This window comes from Bidens hawaiensis, unplaced genomic scaffold (genome assembly GCF_021521415.1).
Source record: "Bidens hawaiensis isolate Kalapana, Puna unplaced genomic scaffold, B.hawaiensis_p1.1 tig00043590_1, whole genome shotgun sequence".
In the NCBI taxonomy this organism is placed as follows: domain Eukaryota; kingdom Viridiplantae; phylum Streptophyta; class Magnoliopsida; order Asterales; family Asteraceae; genus Bidens; species Bidens hawaiensis.
In genome coordinates this window covers 20,616-38,692 of record NW_027505844.1, presented here as the reverse complement: position 1 = coordinate 38,692, position 18,077 = coordinate 20,616, and the positions used below count along the sequence as shown (strand labels likewise).

The 18,077-nt window shown below is 34.6% G+C and overlaps 1 pseudogene; it reads left to right on the top strand.

The window, feature by feature from the left end:
* Positions 1-1,020: 1,020 nt before the first annotated feature.
* On the top strand, positions 1,021-5,045 carry LOC143615584 (protein FAR1-RELATED SEQUENCE 5-like; annotated as a pseudogene).
* Positions 5,046-18,077: the final 13,032 nt, after the last annotated feature.

The window sequence follows — 18,077 nt, the reverse complement described above, 5'->3', positions numbered from 1 at the left end:
GTTATAACATCTCAAATTAAATTAAAAATTAATCTTACCAATTATTTGATATGAAAATCCTATAAAATAAGGATATACTAAAATTATTATCCAATTTAAAAAGAAAAAGATATTATTTATAATTAACAAACAATTTTGTACTAAAATTAATAATAATACTATCCATATTAATATTTCACGGCTGGCTTTGTATGGCTTTCTCAAACTCCTTAAGCCGATTAATTTTCTTTGTTTTATTTATTATTATTTTTTTATATTTTAGTTTAATGTAATAATATATATCAATTAAATAGGTGTTTGACTATCATACGAGAGCTAATTAAACATTCTCTACATATAGGTTGTTATTGAAAACTTATTCTTGTGATTTTTTTAAATTTTTAAAGAAGGAAAAAGGATGTTTTGATAAGTTTGGAGGGAGTAACTTATCAAAATCAACTTATACAAGTCAAAAGGAGGTGCAAATAAGGAATCCCAAACATGGCCTAAGTATATTATTAACTTTCTTAAAATAAAAAAAATAAATATTAAAAAACAAAAAATGTAAAACAACCCCCGTAATACAGTGGATAAAATCTAGTATATATATATTGGGCCAAGTATAAAATAAAAACCCTACCCACTTAAGAAAACTCTTGAAAACCCAACATGTGGTCTATAATCCTCAAATCACCATATCCATCTTAACCATGTTTTATCTAGAAGGGGCAAAATAGTCAATCAATTTTATGACCTACATCCCATGAAATTATCTTCTGATCCTAAATTATATCCAGCCATCATGTTGATTTGACTTTTTTTACCATAAAAAATCTGGGGACAATAAAATTCTGTTTATAATTTGTTTACTTCTTTTATCTCGTAGTTAATTTAAACTTAACCACCTAATCTTATCTCGTTACTTCTCATCTTCCCCCCTCCCCCTAAAAAAATAAAAAAAAAAACCTAAATAGCTACTGCTGAACATTGAATGAGTTTCATCCCTCAAAGCATTGAATGAGTTTCGTTTAATTCGTAATCATGGATCCCTCGCATACTTTTTCAACATCAAATGATCGCCGCTGGACATCCGTGAACAATATCCATGTTATTTTTTTCTTTTATTATTTCATTTTTGTACATACCAAATTTGAATCTTGTTTTTTATTTTTTTGCAGGTGAAAATCATGTAGGTGTTTCAAGTTAATTGCAACACTCTTGTTCTTTCTAGGTCACATGAATCCGGAGGTTTGTTTTTTTATGTTTGCTGTTCTGTATTTTATGTTAGTTGTTTATGTCGCACTACTAATTTGTTATAATTAGTTTTTTGTAATTTTTTTTTGGTTTTTTTACCCCTTAGTGACAATTTATATTTTTAGTGTTTTTACATTTTTATTGAAACTTTACCTTTTAGTGACGGTTTATATTTTTTACCTTTTAGTTTTTTTGTCTCACAACAGGTTTAATTAGTTGTTTTATGTATTTTATGTTAGTTTGTTTATGTCGCACAACAGGTTTAATTAGTTTTTTTTAATGTTTTTTTGGTATTTTTGTCATTTTGTACACAACTTATGAAAATGGATTAGTATCATCACTATGTATAGCTAATTTTTTTCCTTTTTTGACCATTTTTTCAAGATACCCATGAGTCCGAGGGAGACAATTTCTTTCATACTCCCAACGGAACCATATTTTGGTGTCCAGATGTTAGTGCCCACCTAAAACCGGCGACTGGTGCTACTTTCAATAGTTGGGAAGAAGTTGTTCGGTTTTACAAAAATTATGCCTTTAAGGCTGGTTTCTCAATTCGAAAAGGACAAACCAAGAGATGGAAGGATGTTGTTACACATAAGTATTTGAGGTGTAATAAAGATGGCATACCACAGGTGTTTTGGTTAAAAATCGGGCTAAGGATCAATGAACTAAATTCGTATGTGAGGATTGGTTCTAGTATGAATTTGTGTAATCAAAGTAACAATTAAAGGCAATGAACACGATGATTTATACGAGGAAAAGCCCTTAGGAACTAGTTTCTCGCCGGCATAAAAATCTCGGGTAGTGAAAACTATCACTACCAATTATATTGAACTTGAAAAGATTACAAATGGTGGAACAATAGCTGATCGTGTATACAAGTGTTTATGCTAAGTGTTCTAGGGGCTTGAGAGTTGTGTGTAGCAAGTGCCGTGATCAGCTATAGATCAATGATTAAATACATAAATATACAACGGCTAATAACTATATCCCTACTATTCCGGACACGTTCGTTTATTTCTTCAGCTTGAACGTTTTATGAGCGTGGACGAGAAGGGAAGACCGGGTAAAATACTTTGTCCGTAATAATAGGAATTCTGGTAAGCACGTGTTATACCTGCAAAAATATATTAGAATATAATCGAAATTAACTGTTGAGGATCCTTGAACCACTAAGGATCCTTAATCCTAGAAACAGTCTCCAATGATACTTGATTTTTGAGGATCAGAGATCCTAGTCCCAACAACAGGGTAAACGTAAATTTGACATGTTCTGCGAGAGCTCCTTGAAAATGAGGCAGTGTACATTTTCCGTTACCGATTGTCCAGCAAGCATTACGTTACAAGTATGCGAAGAAACGTCCATGTACAATGTCATAAAGTTCTGTGAAAATCATAATCATCCTTTCGTTGAAGAGTACAACAGAGATTTAACCAAGATATCTCGAAAGCTCACGTTCTCAACCCAACAGTTTATTCACCAAATGAGTTTAAAATTGGTCCTACTATAGCTCATCGTTTGCAAGTTTCAATGAAAGGCGGTCACCATAATGTTAACGGAACTGCTACAGATTTCAAGAACTGGAACAACTCTATGAGGATACATATTGGTGACCGAGACTTGCAATAGTTCTGGACCGCTTGAAGGATTGTTGTGAAAGTTTACCAGATTTTTATTTTGATTTTGTTGTTGAAAAAGGGAAATTGAAATCGGTGTTTTGGGTCGATGAAATATCGAAGATAAGTTATCAAGCTTTTGGGGATGTAAGTGCTTTTGATGCTACTTATAAAACCAACAAGTAAGTCTTTTGTTAACTGCTTCATTTTGTTTAGTCAACATTTTCTTAACTGTTTACAAATTGTGTAACTGTTTCATTTTTGCGTAACTGTTACATTTACTTGTTTGCATTCTAAGTACAAAATAATATTTGTACCCTTTACCGATGTTGACAACAACAAGAGACGTGTCACATTCGGTGCCGGGTTGTTAAGTAATGAAACCATAGAATCATGTAAATGGGTGTTGAAGCTTTTATTAAAGTTCATGGGAAACAACCGCAACTTGTTTTAAGTGATCAAGATCCTGCTATGAAGCAAGCAATTTCCCAAGTTGTGACTCTTCGCGCCATCGACTTTGCATGTGGCACATTTTGAAGAAATTACGTTCCAAGGTAACACATTGTGAATTAGTTTTTGGTTAGCTATGGCTTTTTGCATGTCACAATCGTGCTCTTCATAATGTTCTAATGTTTGTTGATTTTTTTTTTAAATGTGAATAAGATTTCTAGCGATCTTTTAGATAATACAAACATTCGGGCTAGGATTTGTCGGTTGGTTTGGAATGTGTTTATCAAGCCTTCTACGTTTGAATCTAGATGGGAAGAGCTGATGGAAGATTTTGGTTTGCAAGAGCACGACTAGCTAAAAGAGATGTATGCAATTAGGGATCAATGGGTGCCGACTTATTTTAAAGACATTCCCATGTGTTGTTTAATGAAGACCACATCAAGGTGTGAAAGCTCTAATGCCTCTTTCAAAGTTAACTCCTCCAGCGCGAACACACTTGTTCAGTTCATGTTGTGTTTTGAAACAAGAATGGATAGTCAACACTACATGCAAAGATTGTGCAGATACAAGACATTCGAAGTCTCCTTTAAAGATGAAACTGGTTTGCCCATAGAGAAACATGCCTTTGATTTATACTCACACAACTTATTCCAGGAAGTTCGTAAGGAAATATTCAAAGGGAAGTTTTTTTGTTATGTATTCGGCACAGAAGAAGTTGATGGCATACATGTGTATTCTGTTACCCATCTTGACAAAAACCGGGATGTCACCAACATTTTCATGGTAAACTCATAACAAATATCTAATAAATTTTAACATTTTTTGGGTTCATGTAACCTATAATCAATTATATTTTTTAATTTAAAACCACATATGTTTTTATATGCTATATATTTTTATGTGACTAAAACCATTGGTGATATATATTAACAGGTATTTGATTTTTGTGTAACTTTATAATAAACATTTTTCCTTGTCTACCATGTACTTTAACAATTTTTGGGTTTATATAACCTATAATTAAATATATTTTAATGTACTTTAACTTTAATATATGTTATATTTTTTTATATGTTATGTTTTGTTATGTGAAAAAAATCACGCCCTCCAAAAAAACCATTGCTGATATATATTAACAGCTTTTGGTTTTTGTGTAACTTTATAATAAGCATTCCCATGTCTACAAATGTATTTTATTTTCTATAATTCAATGCCAACCAAATAGTTATCCATGCTGTCTTTTTGCACCCCCGCAGGTTGAATATGATAGTAAAGATCATTCGTCTTCCTGTTCATGTAAGAGCTTCACCCGAATTGGATACCTATGCCGACACATTTTTTGTGTTTACCGAGTTAAAAAAGTAGACAAGATCCCTTCCCAATACATTAGTAAAAGGTGGACTAGGGATGTTCTCCCCAAACGTGTATGGGAAGCTCGGTAGCAGAATCGGGTTGATAACACCAGCTGTTCCGGTTTCCGGCATGAGATTTTTGAAATAATATCCAACTATGTTGATGAATTAAGGAGTGACCCTGTTGGTTTGGCTTCACTGGCACACGAGATCAGAGCTTTGAAGGACCGCACATTTCTAGGTCAAGCAGACATGACAAATGCTTCTCAAAATAAGGCAGCGGTGATTGAAGATTTGATTGGGCAACCGTTAGCTATTGATTTGGAGACGGCAGTCGAGAATCCGGATGTAATTAGAAACAAAGGTACCGGTCACGTTCGTCGTATTGTGTGAGAGGCTGAAAAACAAGTTGAAAAGCCTCAAAAACCTCTAAGGTGATGCAATAATTGTAAGCAATATGTGAATGATCATGATTCAATAAATTGCGAGAAAATCAAGTTGAAGAAACTTGAGGCCGAAAAAAAACGAGAGGAGGCGGAAAAAATAAGGATGGAAGCGAGGAATATGTGTCAAGGAAATGGTAGCAGCTAAACCATTGCAAAGTGATTTTAATTTTTGATATCATGCAAGCTTTGATTCAGAAAAGTTGATCCCTTTTTGTAATAGTATGTAACTAAAAATGGGATCAACTAAATGCATCAATGTGTTATAAGGCCTTGTTTTTTTTGTAATATTATGTAACTGTAGTTGACCCCACTTTTGTAAGATTATGTGACTACAAAGAATCAACTAAATGCATTGATGTGCGTCGGATAACCCTATAACAATGACCCTCACAACTAAGCTTTAAATATAAAACGAAAATCCTACAACCACACACAACCGGCAAGTGTACCGATCGCAAGTAGTATAGACCTAGAAAGTCCGAGTATCGAACACGTGGATACTTAAGACGCTAACGATCACAACCCTAGACAAAACCTACCTTAAAATAATAATTAATTGATTTTTTTGATTTCTTTTAACTTAACTGAACTAACCTAACTGACTGACAAAACTTACCAAAAATAGAAAACTTAACGGGGAACTAACTGTGTTAACTTAGGATGGAGAAAAACGTCTACCTAGGTCTGAATCAAACTGTAGGCTTAACAAGCTAATGGATTGAATGATATCTGGACACCGGTCCCTAAAGATGATACGACTAAGGATCGCTCGGGCTCACTGGATCACCTCTCGGTCTCACTCAATAAACCCTAACTACTCAAAATCAGCTAAAACGACCAAACCGGGAAACAATTGCTAACGTGTTCTAATGATGGATCACCTCTAGGTCTCACCAACACTCGACCGTAATGGCAATGAATACTACACAACCAAGGATAGAGGAACAATTCAACTTAAACTAAAATAGATCAACTAGTCGCTCAAAACACCTAAACCTGACAAGAAACGAACTCGCTCTCGCGCAATCCTTATTCTAGCATGCAAAGGCAATGAAACAACCCTAACTTCTTATCACCTCTTGATCTCAAAGAAGGTGTCTAACCGCTGTACTTAATCCAATAAATCATGCAACAAAACCCTACGGTTGTACCTAACGCAAACAAACCCTAAACACAAAGTCTAGAATCAAACAATGCACCGATCAATCAATACAAAACTAATTAACCGACACACGGGGTTTATGCAATGAATGACCAAAATTTCCAGCCCTTAAACACAACCTATTTCATGTCTAAATCAAACTTTACAATAACAAATCAAATCTATCAATCAAACAATCCATAAAACTCATCAAACACTAACAATTAACATCATTCATAGGTAGAACTAACAAGATTAGCTGAGAATCATAATTGGACAGCAGCTAACACTCAATAAAATCATCATAAAACTCATACCAATCATCTTATCAATCGTCCAACAATCAATTCTAATCATAAACAATTCAATCTCTCAAGTAATTGCAAAACAATTCAACAATAAAGCAAGAAACTAAAAGTGTATGAACAATGAAAAAGATGTAAGGATATGAGATGTTCTGGGGCTGCTCTCGGCTGTAAAAAACAGTGGTGAATGATCCCGAAGCTTGGTTCTTGTGTCTTCTTCCTTCCCTAGCCGCCATAAGTCCTAAACCCTAGCCGAAAAAACTTTTTTCTCTCCTCCTTCCCTGCTGCTGTTGCGATCAGTAGTCACACCCCCAAGTAAGGGTTTTTTTTTCTTTTTTTTATTATAATATTAACAAGAGGCTTGGCCTTTTCCATGATGTAAACGGGCCGGGCTTTGAGTTTTACTTCGTAAAAGGCTCGTAAACTGCTCCAAAAGCTCGGTTTCTTCAATCTTTCACCCATAGCCTACAAGATAAAGATTAATATGTAAAACCTATCTAAAACGAGTTAAAATACATAAAATGCAATACAATACATAGATAAAAGGTGCGGAAAATACGTGCGTTTTACAACACATCATGCATCAATGTTTTTAAGTCCTTTTTTGCTTTGTAATATTATGTAGGGTTATGTAACTCTAGTTTATATGAATCAAACTTGTTTTTGGTTTATAATTTTATTTATCTGTTAATAAACATTTTTCCACTTGCTAATTCATGGTTGATGTGCATTTAAAAAGTAACATTTTTTAAAAAAATGATGTACATTTTCCACCATAAGTCCATATCACACACTACTAGGAGACAAAAGAGATATGTAAAAGTGTTACGTTCAAAACAAAAGGACAAATTGTAACTCTAACGACTTATCATTACAACATTACCATAAAATTTAAAGACATTAAACGTTACAATAAACCTAAAACAACAAACCTACGAACCTAAATTACCAAAGTAAACATAAGAAGACATCCATGAAGCATGATAATAAGAAGAAGCACGCTTACCCTATCGGTACAGTGCGCGACAGTAACATGAAAAACAACTACCCATCAGACGGAGTGTCGGGTGCCGCCCAAGTAACATTACTAGAATCATGGCCCACATATGTTTTTAGAAACAAACAATCTGCAATTTCAAGCCACCAATGTTCTGGCGGTTGTATCTGACCACAATCAGCGCAAAACCTGTGGCCAGCATGTTGATGTTTGTCGGGGGTAACATGCTTGCTCCAATCATAGTTGAAAACCCACTCATCATCAAACGGATCATTTTCATCCCTCAACGGCTCGTTTTCTCTTTTCTCGTGCACTTTATTTTTAACCATCTCGGAAAATGTTACATTGCGCACGGGATTACTGACGTCACCCGGTTCTGTCTTGGGAACTATTACATCACCAGATATTGCTTGTGCAACAACGATCTCGGTATTCTTTTGGCCCACAGTTTCACTTTTAATGTTAGCAGCGGCAGCTTCAGCTAACCAATAAGCCGTGATTTCGTAAAGCCTTATTGTCGCTTCGTTTGGGAACTCTAAGTTTTTTTTTTGCCCCCCCTTGCTAGACGAAGACAACACTTTTGCTTTGTATTTTGTGGTCCATGATTTGCGTTTACCCCTAAACATTTTTTACGATACAACTATTGTGAAAGAACATTTTTTTGTTTGGCATATTGATTTTTTAAGTTGCAAGACACCTATTTATATCAACAATGTCTATCTCCAAAATTTAATTTTGGTAGGTGACAATAAAGCATTTGTAAGTAGGTTGGTGTAATTTGTAAGTAGGTTGGTGTAAACATGGTACTTTTTGTAAGTAAGTGCACTGCTACAATAAAAAACACAAACAAGTACAAAATCTAGTTTCATCGAAAGCTAAGTTTTTTATTGCACTAAACTAGTTCTAGTTACATTTAAAAATTAATTTTTGTCACTAGGTTAATAATGTTACCAAAATCGTGTAAACAAATTTTGTTTGTTTTAAAAACCACACAGCAAGTATTAACATGTTTTCTGTTTTTAGAAATACAGTTTGCAAAAAGATTTTTTAATGTAACTAGATTTAGTTTTAGTGGATTTAAAATTGGAAAATTTGAAAAACAAATATAAAAAAACATATCTTCAAAAAAACATGTTATCAATAATACATTTTGTGTTAGAAATACATGTACCCTGACGTGTGTGAATATATATATATAAATTTGGATAAAAGTTTCACATAAATCGGGTTTTAAAAATAGGTTTTCACCTACAACTCAACCACACACAAAAGGCTAGTGTACCTATCGTTTGTAATAAAGTGTCGGCAAGAACCGAGTGTCAATCCATTGACACGGTAATTTTCTAGTACTAAATCTTTGTGAATCACCAATCGAACAAAGAAATCTTAATTTGAATTTTTAATTAATTAAACTAGCATACAATGAAAACAAAACAAGTAAAAATGTAAGAAACGATCAATCCAACAAAACTAACTAGACATGCATCCACTCCACCAATGTGATAAAATAGCAATGATATGGTAAACATCATGAATCTAAATATAAATACTAGATTACAATCAAGCAACCTAATACTAACAAATAATCATCATGATGGGTTTTCAATCAAGAATTAAACATAGACTAGCTTGTTTGTCAAAACAACAAAGTCTTATAATCAAAGGAAAGCTAGCATGAACAACATTCTAACCACCTAAGATTACACTAAATTAGCTAAACTCATGAATTAAACATACACTTATGAAACTTTAAATAGCAAGTCATCACCAAGTCAAGAATCATAACAACACTCATCAATGTTCCAATATCAAGTGTAGGGTTTCATGCTCATCAATAATATTATAACCAAACTAATCTTTACTAGTCATTCCTAACTTAGCAATGTAAACAAAGAAAACATGAACATTCAAAGTTTACAAACAAACATCTAGAACATAGTTTTCCAACATGAATGCCTAAACATTTATAAGACTAACAAGGTATGCAATTCTAACAAGCATGAACACCATCAATATCAACTCATAACTTCAACATTTCCTTGAAAGAAAACCAAATTACCATAGCCATACATAGATAAAAATCACAATAGTAAAAGTTTCAACAATGTCTAGATAGTAAATGTTTTTAGCCCATAAGGCTTTGTTTTTACCCAACGCTTTGTTTTTAGTAGAATTGGTTTTGCTATTCAGAAGGGGGTTGCGGCGCAGTTTGTTGCCTGTTTGCCTGCCACTTTATTGTAATCGTTTCGATTTTAATGAGAATCACTTGTCATTGCGTTCAATAAAAAAAAATCAATCTAGAAATAAGCTTACAAAACATGCTCTTAAACATAGAAATGCAAACCATAATCAAGCAAGGATTGAATGATGGAATGATGAATCTTATGTTGGTAGAAGCCTTCAAGAATCCCCTAAAATTGTTGCACTTGGTTGAGAGAAAATACCCAAGACTCCACACTCAAAAATGAGGATAATGGATGTGTATATATGCTGTCTGGACCTCTGGCACGGGCACTTGCACGGGCTTGCACGGCCGTGCCTCAATGTGGAAAGTCAACCCCTTGCTTTATTCTGACCAAAAAGTCAGATTTCTCTATTCTGGCACGGGCTTGCACTGGCTGGCACTGGCTGGCACTACAGAATTCCCGGGAAGCACGACCTTGCACTGGCTGGCAAAATGCTGATTTTTGTCCACGAAACGCCCTCTTTTCATGTTTTCTTTGTCGGGCGGGCACCCGGACCTGCAAATTCACAAATAACTCCAATAATTACCAAAAACAATGACTTGCATGGAGTTCGGCATAAATATGAGGATAATTCAATGCAATAAGATGTACACTTTGTGTTACATCAAGCATCCCCACACTTGAACTTTGCTTGTCCTCAAGCAAATGAAACAAACTCCAAAATAGCAATAATAACCCGCAAGCAATAATAATTCAAATCTTTAATAGATCAAGCAAGCATTGTATATATATCCAAACAAGCCTAATAAGAATTAAGACATAGTCTAGAGAACATCACAACTTGTCATCACATTCCCACCTTGCAAACCTCACAATGTTCACTCATACACTCGGCTATATTTAGTGATCATGCGTGTAATAGTGCATGTTGAGAGCACTCGATGCCAAGACGATGACTAAGCAAGGCATAGGCTTGTTTAATGGTCAAATCAAACCGACACATACGTGGCATAAAACACGAGTACTTGAGGGTTGTAATTTGGCTTAGGGTTAGGGTGAGGAATTTTTGGGAAAAGTGGCTAAACGGCTAGAAAATCTGGAACGAAGCTAGCTATAAAACAAAATCTAACTAACTAAACTAAATGGTTTAAACGAGCCGAGAGCTAACGAACTAAAAATTGCTCTTTGAAATCAAGTTTCACCTATATATGATGAACTAACTTCTTATTCTTCTCTTCTTTTCTTGTAAGGATTTTTTTTTTACCAACTAAATTTATACAAATAGGTATATTACAATTTCACTTTGGGAGATAGCATTGTGCTTCTAAAGTTCCCAAGTGATAAAATACATACAAAAATGAAATGCAAAATAAGCTAACTTAGCCGAGCCGGATTTCTAACCAAAAATGGGTGAAAAATAAAGGATATATGGCTAAGTGGTGATAAAAATAGGGCGAAATAGAAAAAACACGGGAAAAGGCTAAACATGGGCTACTAAGGGAATAATGTGGGTAGGGAAAATATAAGTGAAAAATGGCTAGACATGGGGTTTATCCTAAATTCCTCAATGGTTTATGCCATGTATATGTATATAGTTTTGAAATGCAATCCCAAAAACAAGTTCTACCTTACAATATTCACCTGGCTCACTCAATTGCCCGCAAAAACATGAGAAAAAATTACTGATGAGGCCAACTCACGGAAACGGGCGGAATGGGTAACTTTTGCAAGGTAAGAATGTCAATCTTGTTTGTCATGCTTAAAGTATGTCTTTTTAAAGATTTTGGCTTGAATGTCTTAAAGATTTGTGCTTTGACAAAACAATTAAAGTTGAATTAAAATTGCTTAGTGGTTATTATTTGCTACAAAAATTTTTCTTAGGAGTTTCGCAAAAAATTTAAGTTTGGACAAACAAAGTTCATAAAATTCCCTCCCCACACTTAAATTGTACAACGCCCTCCTTGTACAATAAAAAACTATAAAAGTAAAATGCATAAGAGAGAGAACAGAAAACTCCCTTGATCTAGAAAACTACCAGAAGTGCCTCGAAAGACCTGACAATGATTGAAAGCATCCAAAACCATAGAAACCATAACATACCATTGACAGACTAACAAACACATTATAAACTCATCATATATAATAAAAGCATCCAACAAACATAATCCCAAAACCAACATAATCCAAACCAACAAAATATAGTTTGCAACAAAACAAAATACTAAAAGAAACACACAAATGGGTTGCACCAACGATGGAAAATTGGTGCAACCCTACATACTACCATAGCCGAACACACATGAAAGTCCTAAACATGCTACATTTTGCAACAGTCGATAGCTAGACTCAACCCCTCAATTTAATTATCCTCGGGGCAGAAAATGTAATCCTTTTATAAACGGGTGGCTCTATGATATTGAAAATTATTATATGGCCTGTTTAGATAAAAAGAGTTTTAGAAAAAATCAATAAACGGGTCATGCCACCAACATTTAATTTTACCCGGACCAAACCTGATACAATTTATGTAGTAAAAAAGGCGATCATCTCGGCATTTTGTTATACTTTTGATGTGTTCATATGACCATTGACACGCCTTGACCTTTGGTTGGTCCGGCTTTCTCCATGCCATCTCCAATGGTGTTTTTGATTTGGGTGGCGATCCACCATCATGCTCATCCATGGGCGGACATGCTTTGGTGCAAGGAAGTGAATCAGATGTCACCATAGTCATTGGTTTGTTGGTGAACTCATTCACTTGTAACTTTTCTTCTTGGTGCGGCTCTTTCATGACTTCCATAGTTGGTTTTCCAAATAATAAGGCTTCTAATTCATTAAGATCACCAACCGAATCGAACTCTTCTTCATTCACTTCCATGAGTGGTATACCTAACAACTCATCCCCATACTCATCTTTCCACGATGGAATAATATGAACCAGAGGTAGGACTTTTGCGGTACTTTGTGGGCTTGAGAATTGCACTTTGTCCATTATGGTCTTTGGTTCTTGAGTTTGCTCCAACACAACAATGGATAAGGGTTTTGGTGCTTCAATTTCATCCTCATCATCCCAATATATGTTGTGATTTGTGTAGCAAGACAAACTCTCCCGTCGATAGTTAGCACAAAGTTCATTGATCACAATACTTTGGGCCTCTATTCTACGGAGTTGTTCCTTAGATTCACGAGTATCGAGCATCGGTAGTGGTATCTCAACATCTTGTATCCCCTTGTCGAGCATTGTGTCCCAACATTTCATTCTTTGCTCCCAATACTCTAGAAATCCCGGGCTAAGCTCGAGTTGGGAAGGTGGTGTGTTGGTACCCTCAAATGGTTGTGAATAAGGGCAAGGTTCTTCGTTAAAATCGGTGGGACACCCCGTTGAATAATAGCAATCATGTGTGTGATGGGGTTCCCCACATATCTCGCACCAAATCTCCATGTGATAATTCCCGTTATCATAATGGTATCCTTCACAATAATCTCCATATTAATGTTGCTCCATAGGAATTACTATAACGAACACTCAAACAAAAAGGATCACGGGCACCACATATACATGAAATAAAAATAAACAAAATAATGAAGAAACCAAAAAAATATTAAAAATAATACATATAAACAAAGTGGCTACAAAAAAAAAATAACTAAACAAGTAAAAGACACTAAAAATTGAAATAAAAATAAGATGAATAAAAATGAAATAAAGTAAAATAAAGTAGATGGAAAATATAAACAAGGTTAAATCAAAGACTCGGACCGTTCTCGAAAAATCACCGTATCCCCGGCAACGGCGCCAAAAACTTGACGTGTGTGAATATATATATACATATATATATATATATATAAATTTGGATAAAATTTCCACACAAATCGGGTTTTAAAAATAGGTTTTCACCTACAACTAAAGCATACACGAAAGACAAGTGTACCTGTCGTTTGTAATAAAGTGTCAGCAAGAACCGAGTGTCAATCCATGGATACAGTAATTTTCTAGTGCTAAATCTTTGTGAATGACCAACCGAACAAAAAAATCTTAATTTGAATTTTTAATTAATTAAACTAGCATACAATGAAAACAAAGCAAGTAAAAATGCAAGAAACGATCAATCCAACAAAACTAACTAGACATGCATCCACTCCACCAATGTGATAAAATAGCAATGATATGGTAAACATCATGAATCTAAACATAAATACTAGATTACAATCAAGCAACCTAATACTAACAAATAATCATCATGATGGGTTTTCAATCAAGAATTAAACATAGACTAGCTTGTTTGTCAAAACAACAAAGTCTCATAATCAAAGGAAAGCTAGCATGAACAACATTCTAACCACCTAAGATTACACTAAATTAGCTAAACTCATGAATTAAACATACACTTATGAAACTTTAACTAGCAAGTCATCACCAAGTCAAGAATCATAACAACACTCATCAATTTTCCAATATCAAGTGTAGGGTTTCATGCTCATCAATAATATTATAACCAAACTAATATTTACTAGTCATTCCTAACTTAGCAATGTAAACAAAGAAAACATGAACATTCAAAGTTTACAAACAAACATCTACAACATAGTTTTCCAACATGAATGCCTAAACATTTGTAAGACTAACAAGGTATGCAATTTTAACAAGCATGAACACTATCAATATCAACTCATAACTTCAACATTTCCTTGAAAGAAAACCAAATTACCATAGCCATACATAGATAAAAATCACAATAGTAAAAGCTTCAACAATGTCTAGATAGTAAATGTTTTTATCCCATAAGGCTTAATACAACAACAATCAATCTAGAAATAAGCTTACAAAACATGCTCTTAAACATAGAAATGCAAACCAAAATCAAGCAAGTATTGAAGGATGGAATGATGAATCTTATGTTGGTGGAAGCCTTCAAGAATCCCCAAGACTCCACACTAAAAAATGAGGATAATGGATGTGTATATATGATGTCTAGACGTCTGGCATGGGCACTTGCACTGGCTTGCACAACCATGCCTCAATGTGGAAAGTCAACCCCTTGCTTTATTCTGACCAAAAAGTCAAATTTCTCTGTTCTGGCACGGGCTTGCATGGCCTTGCACGGGCTGGCACTGGCAGAATTCCCGGAAGCATGGCCTTGAACGGGCTGGCACTGGCTGGCACTGGTTGGCAGAATGCTGATTTTTGTCCACGAAACGCCCTCTTTTCATGTTTTCTTTGTCGGGCGGGTGCTCGGACTTGCAAATTTACAAATAACTCCAGTAAGTACCAAAAACAATGAACTTGCATGGAGTTCGGCATAAATATGAGCATAATTCAATGCAATAAGATGTACACTTTGTGTTACATCATACCCCTTTGTGGACTGATCGAAACCCCGGTCGTAGATTCTACTTCTGCCCTACAATGCTAAAGCAGCATTTTATAGACCCCCCTTTTTTATAGATTGTACACCTTTTTTATAGACCCCTTTTTTTAGCATTGAAGGTTTAATCAATTTTTTTTTATTTATAGAACTCCTCATGTGCGTTTATCAGATGGATTGACCAACCTATGTGTTCGCGGTCCATGGAGATAATCCCAGGTTTTTTGGGGTCAAAAAATCAACTGGAGAGTGATAATTAGAGTTTGAGGGCCAACATCAAGAAGAAGAACAATCTCATTTTCCTCCTTTTCCTAGCTTTGTTTTTACTAGTTATTACTTTAACTTTGTATATTGTTGGTTACTAATCCACCCGGGTTAGTAGATTGCTATTTACTTATTAGGTTTCATTTTTCAAGGCAAAAAACTATGTAATGATAACTCGGGGTAACTTTAAAGTTTTTTAAGGTTTTAATTATCTAATGATAACTTGGGGTACTTTTGTCGAAAACTGATAAAGCTTAATTAATGATGATAAAGCTGAAGTAATTATAAAACTTTTATGCCTTAAATTTTCCGTTGTCTAGCATGGCTTTACATAGGTGTAGTTTAATTGTTAGAAGTACACTTAGCAAAGTAGAGGTCACATGGCTTTCACCAGCCACACATCACATCTTGCATTTTTAACATGCTTTAAAAATGTTAATTATTTTTGTAACTTTCAAAAAATGTTATAAAAATTTTATTTATTTTGTTACAAAATAACCTTCAAAAAATGTTACATTTTTTTGGTACTTATTTTTTGCAATAACACAAAATGTGTTATATTATTTTTTGATATTTTTAAACAAGGAAAAAAATGTTACTTATTTTTATATATTTATTTTATTTTATTTTTTTGGTGATTTTGTAATGAATTTTTCAACCCCCTACTTTTAATCTACACCTTACAACCCATCAACCCCTACATCACATATATAATAGTTTTCTCCACCTACTATATTCTCATAACACTCCTTTTACTTCTCACCAAAACGAGCATCTATTTACCCAAAAATCATGGTGTTGTGCAAATGTGGTAGGGTTGCCGTCACCCGCACTTCGTGGACTGATTGAAACCCCGGTTGTAGATTCTACCCCTGCCCCATAATGGTAAAGCACTATTTCTGTAACCTTTTGAGCATGGAAGTTTGAATCCAATTTTTTTTTATTTTTGTAGAACTCCTCTTGTGCGTTTATCGGATGCATTGACCAACCTATGTGTTCGTGGTCCATGGAGATAATCCCGGGTTTGTTGAGGCCAAAAAACCAATTGGAGAGTGATAACAAGAGGTTGAGGGCCGAAATCAAGAAGAAGAACAATCTTATTTTCTCCCTTTTGCTAGCTATGTTTCTACTAGCTATGTTTCTACTATTTAATTATTAGGCGTCATTTCAAGACAAAAACACTATGTAATGGTAACTTTTGGGGAATGGTAACTTTAAGGTTTAACCCTACCCTACCTTTTTTTAACCTTAATTAATGATGATAAAGATGAACTTCATAGCTTTCATATACAACTTTTATGTATTTAATTGTTAAAAAGTACACATTTAGCAAACTGCAGGGGTCACATCTGGGCATTTTGTCACCAAACACACATCACATCTTACTTGCTTTTTTACTAAGGCCTGATCACCTTTTCGTCAGATAACAGGTTTTAGATTCCTGACACAAAACCTCCCATCATCCAATTATCTAACTTAATTATTAACTAACAAACAAGATAAACAGTATTTAGCAACAAACTTACATTAAACAAACTACGGGAACAAACTACATCACAAGTACACAAACACTTATATTAAAACACCAAAATAAAAAACAAAAAAAAACAATAACCACTGTTTTATCACACAAAAACACATGTCCATTAGATAATAGCATCAACCAACATCAAGAAAATCAATCACCAAGCACACTAACTTAAGCAAGCGCTTCCGCCTTCACTCCCCCTCTTCACATGTTTGCTTGTGACAACAACACTTCATTGCAATCTTTTTTCTCAGTCAATCTAGCTGCCCGTTTTTCTTCATACCATTCTTATCAAAACCACACTCGAATGTCTTATACATACCCATGAACATTTCCAGGTGTATCATAGCAAATACCGTCGAGTCCACCAAATTTCTTCTTGTTGCCCAAGAGATGGGAATTCTTAGAATGTTCAACTCCTCAATTTCTTTCGCCTTCTCATGACAACAGCTACATAAGTAAACAACAAACAAATGTTTCTGTAACAAAAACAAACTCAATTTAATGTAAGTTTGATATTTTTTAACTGCCCAGTTTGCTAAGTATAAAATAGTTTGATATAACTAATGATAATTTTAAAAGCTTACCAACTTGTACAGTGCGTCTTTGCCGTCATATGTGGAATGATCCTTCATTCTTGCTAGCGGCCACATGTTGGCGAGTTCAACTCAAAAACAACCATGTAGTGCATTTCTTGTTCAAACAACGTGAACAAAACCATATCAAAATCGTTGACCCCCCCCCCCCCCCCGCACCTGAACTCTTCTTGATTGCGCGGTTAATGTTTTTTTCAAATTCCTCCCGCCTCTCGGTCGCAGATGAAACTGAGTTATTAATTAACTAATCTGGCTGGGTAAAAATAACATATATTAGCTCACTTCATATCCAATTATAATTACACAACTAACCCAGGATGTCAAACAATACTTACCATCACACGACTACCACAAAAAAGCCGCAGGGCTGGCGGTTTTCATCCAAACTATTCACAAAGTTTAAAGCATCAATCCAAGCTTCCATTACCAGCCTATCTACACTACAGTATCTATCCTCAAGCTATTCATCACCAAAAACGGCAGCTCCACCCCATACTTGCTTCTAAAGATAACCTTGCTAAACAAAAAATACAACTCAATTTTTTAAAAAATTTATCTATGTAAATTGCTAACAACATATAACAAAATAAAACTAC